Source organism: Aotus nancymaae, unplaced genomic scaffold, assembly GCF_030222135.1.
Source record: "Aotus nancymaae isolate 86718 unplaced genomic scaffold, 86718_ANA_hifiasm-v0.15.2.pri h1tg000014l, whole genome shotgun sequence".
NCBI lineage: Eukaryota > Metazoa > Chordata > Mammalia > Primates > Aotidae > Aotus > Aotus nancymaae.
This window is the reverse complement of record NW_026988425.1, coordinates 10,531,697-10,546,169: the sequence shown is the minus strand read 5'-3', so window position 1 is coordinate 10,546,169 and position 14,473 is coordinate 10,531,697. Positions and strand designations below refer to the sequence as shown.

General features: G+C 46.6%; 1 protein-coding gene across 1 annotated transcript in view; it reads right to left on the bottom strand.

Annotated features, from left to right (window-relative positions):
- ANKRD33B (ankyrin repeat domain 33B) overlaps nt 1-14,473 on the bottom strand; it is an 87,427-nt gene that overhangs the window by 59,242 nt on the left and 13,712 nt on the right. The window lies entirely within an intron of this gene.

The following is a 14,473-nucleotide window of genomic DNA, read 5'->3' as shown; positions in this document are numbered from 1 at the left end:
GGATTCTATTTTCTATCACATACATGCTCTGTTTAACAGAAATGAGAGACAAGAAAAGTAGAATACTAACAAGAATAAAGTTTTACCACAAATTAGTGAGAAAAAAATAAAGCAGATGGCCCAAAATAAGACCCTGTCTTTAAAGGAGAACATATGTTACAGAAGCAATCTGGGCACTGATGGGTGACTCACCAACATTGCTGGAAAAGTTGATTACTGAGCAGTAAGCACACACACCATAAATCAAAAGATAATACGAGAGGACTAAAATGTTAAGGGCAAACCTAAATCTGTGCATACACACATACTTATATCCTAAAATAGTTTACTGATCGAGATAAGAGATTCAAAAGCTAAAAATAATGAATAAGATAACAATAAATATGTAAATGTACTTTACTACATAAATATAATATTCTCATATCAAAATCATAAGTAAAATTGAAAGAAAAAGGAAAAAGAGCAATCAGGATTAATGGCATTTCACAGGATGATTTAAATATCAACGGAAATATTGTATTAAATATCAGCATAAATGCACCGACAGTACAATTTTCAAGGGTAAGAAATGAGTATAATAACCAAAAAATACAGGCTCATGCCTGTAATCCCAGCACTCCAGGAGGCCGAGGCTGGCAGATCATGAGGTCAGGAGTTCAAGACTAACCTGGCCAATATGGTGAAACCCCCATCTCTACTAAAAATACAGAAAAAATTAGCTGAGTGTGGTGGCGGGCACATGTAATCCCAGCCATTCAGGAGGCTGAGGCGGGAGAATCACTTGAACCTGGGAGGCAGAGATTGCAGTGAGCCAAGATTGCGCCACTGCACTCCAGCCTGGACAACAGAGCGAGATTCCATCTCAAAAGAAAAAAGAAAAAAACACTAAAAAAATTTTACATGGCTATTTCTAGAAACTTGGCTTAGAAACAGCATTTTGAAGCAATATAGCAAGGCCAGAAACCATAAAGAAATAGATACATCTGACTACACAAAAATTTAAACCTTCTCAGCAAAACAACAGTGTAATCAAAGTAAAAAGGCAAATGACAGGGACTCTCACTTTCAGCTCTGAGAAACTGGCTTCAATCAGAGGTGCGTTTCCCCCAAGAACAACTGAATACTTTTTTTCCCTAAATATCCGTTTGGAGGCATCCAGTTTCCAAGACAACCAGGACTTGCCGGCCTGACTGTATCCCCGGAAGAAGGCAGAAGTCCTGAGATGAGCTTTCCCTAAGGGCATTTCCTGAGTCCCAAGGCTGGGTGCTGAGAAACCAAGCACAGAGCAGTAGTGAAGGGTAAGAAGAATTAAGCAGAGTCTGTTACACTCTCAAAGAGTTTGCAGGGACGGGTATCCAACATTTTGGCTTCCCTGGGCCACAGTGGAAGAATTGTCTTGGGCTACACATAAAATATACTAACATTAACAATAGCTGATGAGCTAAAACAAACACACAATATTTTAAGAAAGTTTACAAATTTGTGTTGGGCTGCATTCAAAGCCATCCTGGGCATTCAAAGCCATTCCATGCAGCCCGAGGGCCACAGGAATGAGCTTGGCTTAAGGAGACAAAAGTGGCATTCATAGTCTTCCCAGGGCATATATTCAGAGGAAGCCAAAAGGGCTATCCCCTACAAGACAGGTCGGAAAGACACCAGATCTTATAAAAACTGCGGCCTAGACTGTAATCTTCTGTCCCACTCTGTCTGCCAGAAGCAAATTAAATACTCCCTGGACAAGATAACACAATCTAATGCTACTTCAATTTTCATACACAAGGTCTAGCGTTCCAAAACTCACCAGATGTATCAGGAGACGGGGTCAAGAGCAGAACAGGCAACAGAAAACATCCCCAGAGGATCCAGACATTAGAATTATCAGACTTTAAAATAACTAATATGTAAAAGCAAATAATGACAAACGAAGAAATTTATCAGAGAACTAGAATCAAATAAAAATTTTAGAAATACAACATAACTGAAATTAAGAATGTAAAAAACAAATAGTAGATTAGGGTAAAGATATAATTAGTGAATCAAAAGATAAGTTTAATCAAAAGTGCCCAGAATTTTTTTTAAAAAGATTTAAAAGACAGGAAGAAAAGCATAAAATATGCAGGCAGCATGGTGTAAAGGGTCTGGTGTGTGTGAATTTGGTGTCACAGAATAGGGCGAAAAAGGAACTGGAAGAAAACAGTATTTGACAAGATAATGGCAGAGAATTTTCCAAAACTGGCAACAGATATCAAGCCACATATTCAGGAAATTCTATAAACCTTGAACGGGATTTTTTTTTAATGACAAATTAGTAAAAGAAGGCAGAGGCCAGGCGCAGTGGCTCATGCCTGTTAATCCCAGCACTTTGGGAGGCCGAGGTGGGAGAATCACCTGAGGTCAGGAGTTTGAGACCAGGCTGATCAGCATGGTGAAACCCTGTCTCTACTGAAAATACAAAAATTAGCCAGGTGTGGTGGCATGCGCCTGTAATCCCAGCTACTTGGGAGGCTGAGGCAGGAGAATCGCTTGAACCTGCGAGGTGGAAGTTGCAGTGAGCCAAGATCTCGCCATTGCACTCTAGCCTGGGCAACAAGAGTGAAACTCTGTCTCAAAAAGAAAAAGAAAAAGAAAGAAAGAAAAAGAAGACAGAATATAGTAACTTCAGCATATATAAAAAACATCCTTGGACCTCAAGAAGACAAGACAGATTAATCAAAAAATTGACAAAGGAATTGGCAAAGTAGTTCAAAGAAAGAAATACAAAGGGCTAGTAAATGTGATATGAAACATGTCTCAGCCTCACTAATCAACAAAAATACACAAATAAAAGTGAGGTACCATTTTTTGACAAGTTGTAAAAGAGTAAAAAGAGTCAAATTAATTGGTGTTGGCAAGAGTATGGAAGGAAATGTACTCCCCTACCTCACTAGTAAGCTGAAGTGTTATGATCTGTTAAGTGGGGTGGTGAGGCTTGATGTAGTCAGGTGCAGCACAGTGCGGGACACTCAGACCGGAAAATGAAACAGTGAAGTTTACTACTCACAGGTCTGGAAAGAAGATGCCAGCACCCCTGGCAGGACCAAAGAGAAGAGGGGAGGACCCATCCAGGACCTGCTCCCTCCATCAGCAGGTGGGGAACAAGAGAGAAACGGAGGGGCCTGTGGGTTGGATCCTTTATTGGGTTACCTAGGTGGGTTTCCCACAGTGCGGTTGGATTAGTTAATCTGAAGGGAGCATGAGACTCACCACAGGAACTCGGGGGTAACCCTATCGGGTTCCCCAGGCTTAAAGCAGAAGTCATGTGGTCAAGCAGCTCAGGGTATGGGGCCTTATCTCCCTAGAATATGAAAACAGGAAACTGTTTTCTATTTTCTATCACATACATACATCTGAGGTGAAGACTGCCTCAGAGTATGTTAGTCAAGGGTGACAAGCCAGGGACAGGACAAGAGATGGACATCGATATTCAAATGCCTGAGTGATGACCATAAGCAGGTTCACTCGGGGGCCACTGGCTAATATGCATTCGGTGGGTCAGGGTAAGTTAGGCTGTGCAGGAGAACAAGCAATCCCCACAGCCCAGTGGCACATGACGAATGTCTGCTTCCTGCACATGTCACATGGTTGGCACGCAGCTCTTTCCCACATTGTTTGCCCTTCCAGGACTCAGGCTGATGGAGGAGACTCTACCTGGAAAATTGTGGGTTCCAGAGGGTTTCCCGCTCTGCAAGAGGGGAAAAGGATAAAGCAAATCATATGCTGGATTTCCAAACTTCTGGCCAAAAGTTACACAAGTCACTTCTCACTGACTTGGCCAGAGCAAGCGACGTGGTCAAGTGTGATGTTACAGGGAGGGAAGTCTAATCCTACCCCAGGGAAAGGCAGATTGACTTTCAAAAATAAGAGAACTTACTACACAGATCCAAACAAAATCTAACAATTTCCTAAGAGTCAGTAGGTTGTTGTATGAAGATGTGCAAATCTCTGTGTAAACTGCAAACTAGAAATAACCTCAATGTCCACTAGGAAGTCACAGGTTAAAGAAATGAACATATCCGCTGGGCGCAGAGGCTCACACTTGTAAGCCCAGCACTTTGGGAGGCTGAGGCAGGCAGACCACTCGAGGTCAGGAGTTCAAGACCAACCTGGCCAACATGATGAAACCCCATCCCTACTAAAAGCATAAAAATTAGCCAGACATGGTGGCAGGCATCTGTACTCAGCTACTTGGGAGGCTGAGGCGGAAGAATTCCTTGAACCCAGGAGGCAGAGGTTGCAGTGAGCCGAGATCACACCACTGCACCCCAACTTGGGTGACAGAGCAAGATTCCATCTCAAAAAAATAAATAAATAAAATGAAATCACTAAAATCTGAAACATTCTCCCACAATGAAAACTTCACATACCACCAACTTCATTGCTTTTTTAAATTCAGTAGGCGAAAGATTCTCCCAACTTCTTAGCTAAGCAAATACTGCTGCTGAGTTAAAAGGCAGGAAACACACGAATGATAGATGCCCCGGTACATGTAAATGTATTGGAAAAGGCCCATATTTGCAGTGCTGTTAAGTTAAAAGCCAGGAAACAAATGAGCAACGTCCTGGGATATGTAAACGTATTGGAAAAGGCCGTGTTTGCACTGGAAAGATCCTTCTCCCATTATATTGACTACAAGATACCAATAGCAATTTCCTAAATGATGCATTAAGAGGCCACACGGCAAAACTTGTTCAGCACTTAAAGACTGCAGATGAGAACTGTTGGTTGGTCTAAATGTCCTCTTATAAACTGTATGGAAAATAAAGAGAAGAAAGCAGTACACACACACACACACACTCACACACACGCACACGCAGAGTTACAAGAACCCAATGCATGTCGTATTCTTACAGTCCATCAGGTCTACACAAGAATTTCCAATCAAGTGAAGAGCCACGGGCTGCGGCACTAACACCAGCGCTTGCTCTCTTCTTCACACAGGGCTGCGTTACAGGTGACCCTTAAACAACCCTGGAACTGTCAGAGTCCACTTACACGTAGATTATTTTCAACCAAATCGTGGGAAGTGAAATCCACCTCCTACAGAGGGCTGACTCTTTGTTTCCAGGGGCTCCACAAAGCGGACTGTGCAACTTGAGTATATGCAGATTTGGGTATAGGTGGGAGAGTTCTGGAACGAATTCCTCACGCGTCCTGAACGATGACTCTATTTCTCGGTGTTACGTAACAGAAGAAAGAAATGCTATGCAATTGGCATCAAGCAGAGAGACAACAGAGAAACTCTCAAGACCCACACGAACCTAGAATTCAGGGTCTTCCCCATAGCCTGCGTTGCCGCTTGCTGGGTCTTTGAGGATAGAGCCCCATGGCTTGTTCTTGTCTTGGCCTCCAATCTCCTGTGGAAAGCCTGGCATGGAGAAGCCATCGCCAAAACTCTGGGATGGGCGAAGGACTGATGGATGCATCTGCTTCAGATGAAGATAGAGAGGAGGTGCCCTGCGGTGAGTCCCGTCTGTTGGACCCTAGGCCCACAGCTCTGCTTTACACAGGCCCGTTGGCACAGCACCCTCACCCAGCATGGCAACCCATCGAACACCTGGGCCCAGGGCCTCGTCTCTCATGCAGGTGCCCAACAAGGCTACAACCCAGACGTCGCCAGCACGTCTATTAGCCACACAGGGCTTGGGGCAGCCTCGTCTCAGGGGCCGATAGAAGAAGTCACAAACACCCAGGAAGTGCTTGCTAATTCAGGCGTTTCTCAGTGCGTTTCTTTTCACCTGAACAAGCAAAGTCACACGCTCAACAGACCCCATATAATCACAAGCTTAAACTCCTCTGTCAAATGGAAATGACCGCCAAGATTCAAAGTCAGACCTAAAACCCCTAAGCTAAGGACCACAGATCAGCATCCCAAATATGGATTTGTCCATCAAGGACAATGTTTAGGGGACCTCAGTTTCCAGCTCTGTATGCATCCAGGAAAACACTTGTTGATTCAGTTAAACAAACTTTGAAAAGGCATTGATCTAATTAAGCACAATGTAAGAAACAAGCTCAGCACAACCGGTGCCTGAGAAGACTGCCCTGGAAGACCGTCCACTCGAAAGAGGACCAAACTTGAGCAGGACGCTAGCAAAGCTCTCACTTACACCTGGAGTCGGGTTTTCTTCCTTCGCCTCCAGCTCTCCTTACCGGAGTCTGCCCGTCTCTGTGAGTTAAGCATCAGTCGCTTCTGACCTCATCTCCTGCCCTCTCCCCACGTTGCTCTAGCCCGTCCGGCCTCCTGGCTCTTCTAGAACATTCCAGGCTCTACCACCTGCTCCACCAGCCTGGAAGCCTCTTTCCTAGACCTCCAAACAGCAAGACTTTCACTTCCTTCCAGGTCTTTACTCAAAGGTTCCTTCCCTGGCGAGGAGAGAAATTTTCAGCATCAGCCCAGTGCTGCAAAGCCCTTTCCTGCCTGCCTTACCGCATCTTCTGAGCACTTGCTCCCTCCCCTGAGAAGGGCTGCATGTATTTGAGCTTGTCATCGTTTCTCTCCCCTAAAGTCACGCAAGCTCCATTTCTGCAGCAATCTCCATTTCTGTCCCCTAGAACAGCACCTGGCACAGGTACGCATGTCCAGTGAATATCTGCTAAATAAATACACACATTAAACTGAAAAAGAGGCAACTTCACACTGAATCAAGAGGTATATTTAATGCAAATTGTTTTGTGACATTTCTTTTTATTTTATTCTTATTTTTTTATTTTTCTGAGATAGGGTCTTGCTCTGTCTCCCAGGCTGGGGTGCAGTGGCCTGATCACGGCTCATGGCAGCTTCAGCTTTCCAGCTCAAATGATCCTCCTGCCTCAGCCTCCAAAGTAGCTGGGACTATAGGCATCCACCACCACATCTGGATAATTTTTGCATGTTTTGTAGAGACAAGGGTCTCACCATATTGCCCAGACTGGTCTCGAACTCCCAAGCTCAAGTGATCAGCCTGCCTCAGCCTCCCAAAGTGCTGGAATTACATGCATGAGCCCCCACTCCCAGCTGAGAGTTCTTTTCAAAGGGAGAATTCCAACACAGAAAGTGCCTGCTTGAAGTGTTATTAGTTCATAAAAATCACTTTGAAAATCAAAGCCAAGTGCATGGTTTCTTGGTAAAACATGTGTCATGCGGTTCTGTTAGGCATAAAACAGTTGTCTCTGCCCCTCATTAACTTCCTGTCAATTACATTTTCACCAGGCAGGTGGCAGCGGCCTCACTTGTCCTCTAGGCTGCTCACACTGGGCACTGGATAAACGTGATGGATGTCCTCGAAAGACCGACCGTGAACTTCGGAGGGATGCTTCCTGCCTCCTGGGGCTAATCTCCTGAGATCACACTTTTAAAAGCTCCTTTGTCCTATTACGACTCCAAGAGGAAAATCCGGTCAAATGCTAAGATTCAAACAACAACAAACACTCCAAATAACAACCAGAGAGGCGTTTCAGAGCCGGAACTCTAATTATGGTATTTTCCATTTTACAGAATAGAAGTGCACCGTGGAGGAGCTGGTAAATACAATTTTCCTAACAAAGTAGGTAAATTCTTTTTTTTTTTTTCTTGAGATGGCGTCTTGCTCTGTTGCCCAGGCTGGAGTGCAGTGGCACAATCTCAGCTCGCTGCAACCTCCACATCCTGGGTTCAAGCAGTTCTCCTGCCTCAGCCTCCCAAGTAGCTGGCATTACAGGTTCGTGCTACCACGCCCAGCTAATTGTTTCGTATTTTTAGTTGAGATGGAGTTTCACCATGTTGGCCAAGCATGTTTCGAACTCCTGACCTCAAGTGATCCGCCCACCTTGGCTTCCCAAAGTTCTGGGATTACAGGCATGAGCCACCCCATCCAGCCCCAAAGCAATTCTTTAACTGTGAAAAATACCTGAAAAAACTCTTGGTGAGAAAGAGGCAGGAGAGAGCAGCAAAGCATGCCAAATACCACAGATTCTTCCAGGAAAGAAGGCGCCCAGGTTTATAACTCCAACGATCTTACTCCTTTCCATCTCTATTCCAGTGATTTCAACCAGGGGTGACTGTGCCCCCAGGGGAAACTGGCAATGTCTGAAGACTTTGGTCATCACAGAGGGGAAGGCACTGGTGCTGGCATCCAGTGGGCAGGGGCCAGGGATGCTACTAAGCACTTTGCCACGCACAGCAAAGGATTATTGGAACCGAAACGTCCACAGTGCTGAGATCTGCCCTATTTTTAAGAATTTTCAAAATAACGTAGGTAACTGTCAATAGGGCACAGTACTCGAATCATATTCAAAAAGCAGGGACAGCCGGGCATGGTGGCTTGAACCTGTAATCCCAGCACTTTGGGAGGCCGAAGCGGACAGATCACCTGAGGTCAGAAGTTCAAGACCAGCCTGGCCAACATGGGGAAACACCGTCTCTACTAAAAATACCAAAAAATTAGCGAGGCATGGTAATGCATGCCTGTAGTTGCAGCTATTCAGGTGGCTGAGGCAGGATAATCGCTTGAACCCTGGAGGCGGAGGTTGCAGTGAGCTGAGATCCCCGCACTGCACTCCAGCCTGGCGGACCAAGCAGGGACAATCCACCAACCATGTGCAACAAACTGCCCAACTGCACAGGGCAGAAGCTAAATGAGGCTGAGCATCTCCCTCATGGAGCTGATCAAGCTTCAGGAGAAAATATCCACCAATCGGTATGAAATAAAGCAGAATGAAAGGAGTCTGTACCAAGCTGCAAACTGTGATGAGGGTCTGAAGTTGGGGAAGCCATGCAGCAAAGGGGCCCATGGGAAGTTCACGGGAGGGGACCCCTGAGTGGCCCTGCAGTCCAAGGAGGAACAGATGTGTGTTCCATGGGGAAGAAGGATCCACCACGGTGGATCAGGGAGCAGGCAGCACAGTGAACAGCTGGGGGACAGCAAGTCACCAGCTTCTGTGACAGAGAGGGAAGCATCTGAGAACTGCTGTGAGGGTCTCTGCAGGGAGTGTTTCCAAAGACAATACTGCTGACTGCTGTAAAAAAGAAAAGGCTGGGAGCAGTGGCTATGGCACCTGTAATCCCAGCACTTTGGGAGGCTAAAGTGGGCGGATCACAAGGTCAGGAGATCGAGACCATCCTGGCCAACATGGTGAAACTCCGTCTCTACTAAAAATACAAAAATTAGCTGGGTGTGGTGGTGTACAGGCGTGTGCCTGTAATCCCAGCTACTTGGGAGGCTGAGGCAGGAGAATCGCTTGAACCAAAGAGTCGGAGGTGGCAGTGAGCTGAGACTGCGCCACTGCACACTAGCCTAAACAAGAGCAAAACTCTGTCTCAAAGAAAAAGAAAGAAAGAAAATAAAAAAGCCACACACATGAAGATAAATCTAGAAGCAGCAGCAGAATAGACTGGTGAGAGTCTTGCGGGGTGAGGTGCAGCACTTGTTTAAGTGAGACCCCAGTGAAGCGTGGGAGACCATGGTGGTGGACTTCCCCCTGCTTGGGAAGTGACTGTATACAGAAGACAAGGAAGGCCAGGCTGACCGTAGGATTGTAAATATGGGTAGCCAGAAACGCAGGGGCAGCCAGGACCGGCTCTGTACTTTGGAGCCCCAGTGCAAAATGAAAATGCAGGCTCTGTTTCAAAACCATTAAGAATTTCAAAACAGTAACAGCACAGCATTCCACCAGACACGGGGCCCTTTTAAGCACAGACCTGTGGACTGCACAGGCTGTATGCCCAGGAAGCTGGCCCTGGAGGCAACAGGAACACGTTAAGAAGGAGAAGCTGGGAGAAGACTGGCAGGAGGAAGTCTGCACGTGAGCCTGAATGCACATGTGACTCTCAGGAAAGTGGTACAGGGCTGAGAGCTGGCACCAGCTGCACGAGCCCGGGGAAGCTCTGCCAGCAGACAGTGTTCCTAGGGGAATGCATCAGTCAGGGCTCTCTGGAGAGACAGAACCAAGAGGAGACTCAGATATAAAGAGATTTATTTTAAGGAACTGGCTCACAGATTGTGGGGGCTGGCAAGTCCAAAATCGACAGGGCAGGCAGGGAGGCTGGAAACTCAGGCTGGAGTTGAGGCTAAAGCTTTGAGGCAGAATTTCTTCTCCTCCAGGAAACCTCCGTTTTTGTTCAGTTGATTGGATGAGGTCCACCCAAATTACAGAGAGTAATCTCCTTGACTTAAAGTCAACTAATTGTAGATGTTAACCATAGCCACAAAATACCTGCACAGAAATGCCTAGACCAGTGTTGGATGGAATACTGCAGCCTAGCCCAGCTGACTCATGAAACTAACCATGACAGGGAGTAAAGAGGCCAGCCCGTGAGAAGGGCCTCATGGAAAAAGGAAGGGACACCAGACCATCTCCCCTAACTGCAGGGGAGACCAACAAATGAGCAGTGTAAAGAAGCAAAGAGAGGTTCCCAGGGGTCCGGGGTGCAGGCTGTGGTGGCAGGATCCCAGGTGCAGAGCAGTTCCTGGGAGCCACAGTGTTGGTGACCCCAGAGGCCAGGCTACCGTGTGCCTGGAACAAGCTGCGCACACCCAGCACACCTGGCAGAGAGGCACGGGGCCGAGGGAATCTGAGGCTCTGCCCTTGCATCCCAGCCCCTGAGGCAGGTTTGCCGTCATGTTCCGATTCTGACAATAGTGCCCAAAGCTCTGGGGAGGAGGAGGCAGCCCTGCCAGGGTCATGAGAAATTTCAGTGGGTGGGATGAGGACTCCAGAGGTAGGGCCAGGCCCCTGGCACGGATGCTTTCATGACGCCCACCAATAAAGCACACACTGAGGACAAGCAGCCTAGAAGGCAGGAGCCCTGGGCTGGCAAGGGCAGAACCAGCCACCCCAAGGCTGGAGGCAGGATGAGGACATGGGACCCACCGGCTGGCAGCCTTTGGCCTTGGGAAGCAGAAGACTTTGAGGACCTGCCGAAGCCCAACCCACTGGCAAGTGAGTTTGGGGTTTTTGGTTGTTTTTGTTTTTATGACGGGAGGGATCCAAATATGTTTATGAAAAGAAGGGAAAGATGGAGGAGGCAGCAAAGAGGGAAGGATGGAGGAAGCAGTGGGAGGAGACCACTGACAAGACCTGGTCCAGGGCGAGTCCAGACTAAGGCCACTGGCAGAAGCAGATGTCCGTCAGCATCTGTCCACTCCCGAGCCCCTCCCAAGCCCCCAGACACTGCACCAAGGGCAAAGCCAACTAGCCTACTCTCCGCAGAGCTGCTGCCCCCGATCCCGCCGAGACAGGAGCAAGAAAAGAGAGGGAGGGAACAGACAAGACCACCAAAAGAAACCCACTGCAACCTTCCCTTCAGAAAAGAATGCAGGACAAGCTGAGGTGGAAAGAGAAAACCTGGTGGGGTGGCCGGTGGGGGGGTAAGAAACATCAAAACAGACCATGTCCTAAAAGCAGCCCATCCACGGTGCTCAAAGGTGAGCAGACAACAGAATCCACTGGAGGGTTTGCTGAACGCTGAGTGCTGATCCTGCCCCAGCGCCTGGGATCCAAGGGATGTAGGGTGAGGTCCCAGGTCACGCTGGTCGGGGGCCACACACTCTGAGGACCTCTGCAGCGACAGGGAGCAGACAGCGCGGCCCAACGCTCAACACGTAATGAGTCAGACTTAGAGCTTTGCATACTTTAAAAACTCAGCCCCTCATCCTCCACTGTAATTGATAGGTAATTTATGGTGAGAGTCTTGCAGACAGAGCCCACATATGTCTTGCATGTGGCAGCCACTCCTGGTGGGGGGGTGAATGCCCTACTCACTCACTGAGGAAATTGTCAAGATAGGGTGACATAAAGTTACAAGGATCTAGTTCTTTCATAAAAATCCTCCCATAAATCACGTAAACAGGCACACAGAGTAGACTAATGGTTGCTTAGGGTTATAGAGGCTGGGGAGTAGAGGGTAAAAGCTGAAAGGTACGCAGTTCTTTCTGAATTGATGAAAACGTTCTGAAATTAACCGTGGGGATAATTGCACAAATCTGTGAATATACTAAAAAAACTACTGATTGGTAGACATTAAACAGTTGAATCGTATAGTATGTGAATTCTATATCAATACAGCTGTTATTTAAAAGGTTCCTTTTTCTTGACTTTCCCTTGCAAATTGCTTCTCTTTATGCTTTTTGGGGATTTCCCACTACTTTGACCTTTTTCATTAGGTTTCTTTAAAAAAAAATCTCTGTTCCTAGTAATCCCGTGACTACTGTATTTTAATCATTTAATTCTACTCATTTAATTTTTTTAAATCACAAGATAGAATTCCAGCAATTTTTAGAGCTAGAAATTATTTATAGGTGCATCAATTAATTTTCCAGGTAAAGATTCTGGGATTTTTTGAGTGCAAGTGACTTTTTCAAAGTCATGCACAAGTAGTTCCATTCAGAAATTTAAAAAAACTCCATACCTCTTCTGTAAGTGGAAAAATACAGAATCTCAAAATTATCCCTTCAGCACCTGATACTGTGTTTTAATAAAGTTCAGGAAAATCTATTCTTTTCCAGAAAAAAACATTACTTAACAGGCTTGTTGGATGTTACCATAGGAAACACAGCCTTGCTGTCTGTTAGAACTCACACACCCAAACCAATCCACAAGAATGATATGAGCATTTAAGTATTTTCAAGGTCCCTCTACCAGATTAAAATCATTGAATAAAAAAAAAAAATTGAGACTTATTTTTTTATCTGGAGACACTATCACTTCCCTTGCCCAGACTAGACTAGAATACAATGGCTCACTGCAGCCTCAACTTCCTGGGCTCAGGTGATTCTGCAATCTCAGCCTCCTGTGTGGCTGGGATTACAGGTGCATGCCACTATGACCAGCAAATGTTTGTACTTTTTTGTAGAGATGGGGTTTTGCCATCTTGCCCAGGCCAGTATTGAACTCCTGGGCTCAGGGAATCCACCCACCTCAGCCCGCTAAAGCGCTGAGGGATTGCAGGCATGAGCCACTGTGCCCAGCCAAGAGTATCTTAGTTACTCTTAGACCCAATACAATTATTAATAGAGTCACTGTAAGTCACTACCTCTAACAAATGAGATAGGTTTGGGGTTTTGAAAAATTAACTCGGCTGGGCGCAGTGGCTCACGCCTGTAATCCCAGCACTTTGGGAGGCCAAGGCGGGTGGATCACCTGAGGTCAGGAGTTCAAGACCAGCCTGACATCAATATGGTGAAACCCTGTCTCTTAAAAAAAAAAAAAAGAAAGAAAAGAAAAATCAACTCAATACATTTGTGCCTCACAAACGGACCCAGTGGTTCAGATTTATTTACACTAGAGAAAATTTAAAAATGATTATTTCTATTAAAAAGAAATTGGTCGTAGCTTCCCTAGTGTATTTTAAGTAAGTGAATTTTTTCAAGAAATGCATTTAATCTACATTTCCCCAACTCCAATCCAGCCCCCACCCTCCACTCCACAGGGCCTCTCTGATCAATGGGATCTCCTATCTCCCAGAATCCCCCCAAGAAGATCTATCTGTCCTGTGTCCCCACGCGGGCCCTGCCCCTGGCTGGGTGATGGCCTTCTTGTGTGATAAAAGAACCCAGTATAAGGGGCTAAGCTTAGTCCAGTGCTTCCTTCCAGATAATGGAACTTAACACACTGCTTTCCTCCAAAGTCAGGGGCCAGATAGTGCTAAAGGAAAAATTCTGCGGTTGGTGGGTCCTTCAGCTTCTCTTAGGCAACACTCTGCATGCAGCCTCAGCCTCAGCCTCAGGGGGTCTTGTTCATAGGTCAGGTGACTAACCGTCCCAGTTTGCTGGGGACAGAGGGGTTTCCCAGGATGCAGGACTTTCAGTGCTAAAATCAAAAAACTGGAAAGTCCCAGGCAAACCAGAATGAGCTGATCGCCTGTAGGGCCTGTACTTCCAGCTGAGAGTGGCCTTCCCCCCATCACGGTGTGAGAACGACCTCAGAGATGGCCTGGTGCAGCTCGCTCTTCAACAAAGGACATACAGGTGACAAGGCACTACCCCATCCCCCACTCCTCAGGGGCCATCACAGCCAGTGCCAGCTTCCTCAAACGTGACTCTTATGCACCTAGGGCCTTTGCGCTTCCAAGGAAACACGTCCCCCAAAGACCTGGACCCTCCAAAGCGTGGAGGTCAGCTGAGAGATGACTAAAGGACCCCGAAGCGCAGTGAGCCGGGCTCAAGGTCTCCAGTGAGGTCAACTGAACCTGGCTCTACTGTACATGGAATTCATTTCCTAGAAACTTGCCCATTATCTAACACCAGAGACAAAAGCTGAAGTCCCAGTGCCAGCAAAACTGACTGCAGAGCTATGTCACTGCTGCTATTTTTAGGAGATGACTATTGTCCCTAGAGTTTTAAAATACAAAAGCTGCAAGGTCTAGAAGGAAGTGATACAGACTGACCCTCCCGCTACAAGTGGAGCAGGCCAGGCCCTTTGGATGGCTGCCTTGTCAGAGTTAAAGGGAAGCAGCTGTGGGGAGAACCTGGGACTCCAC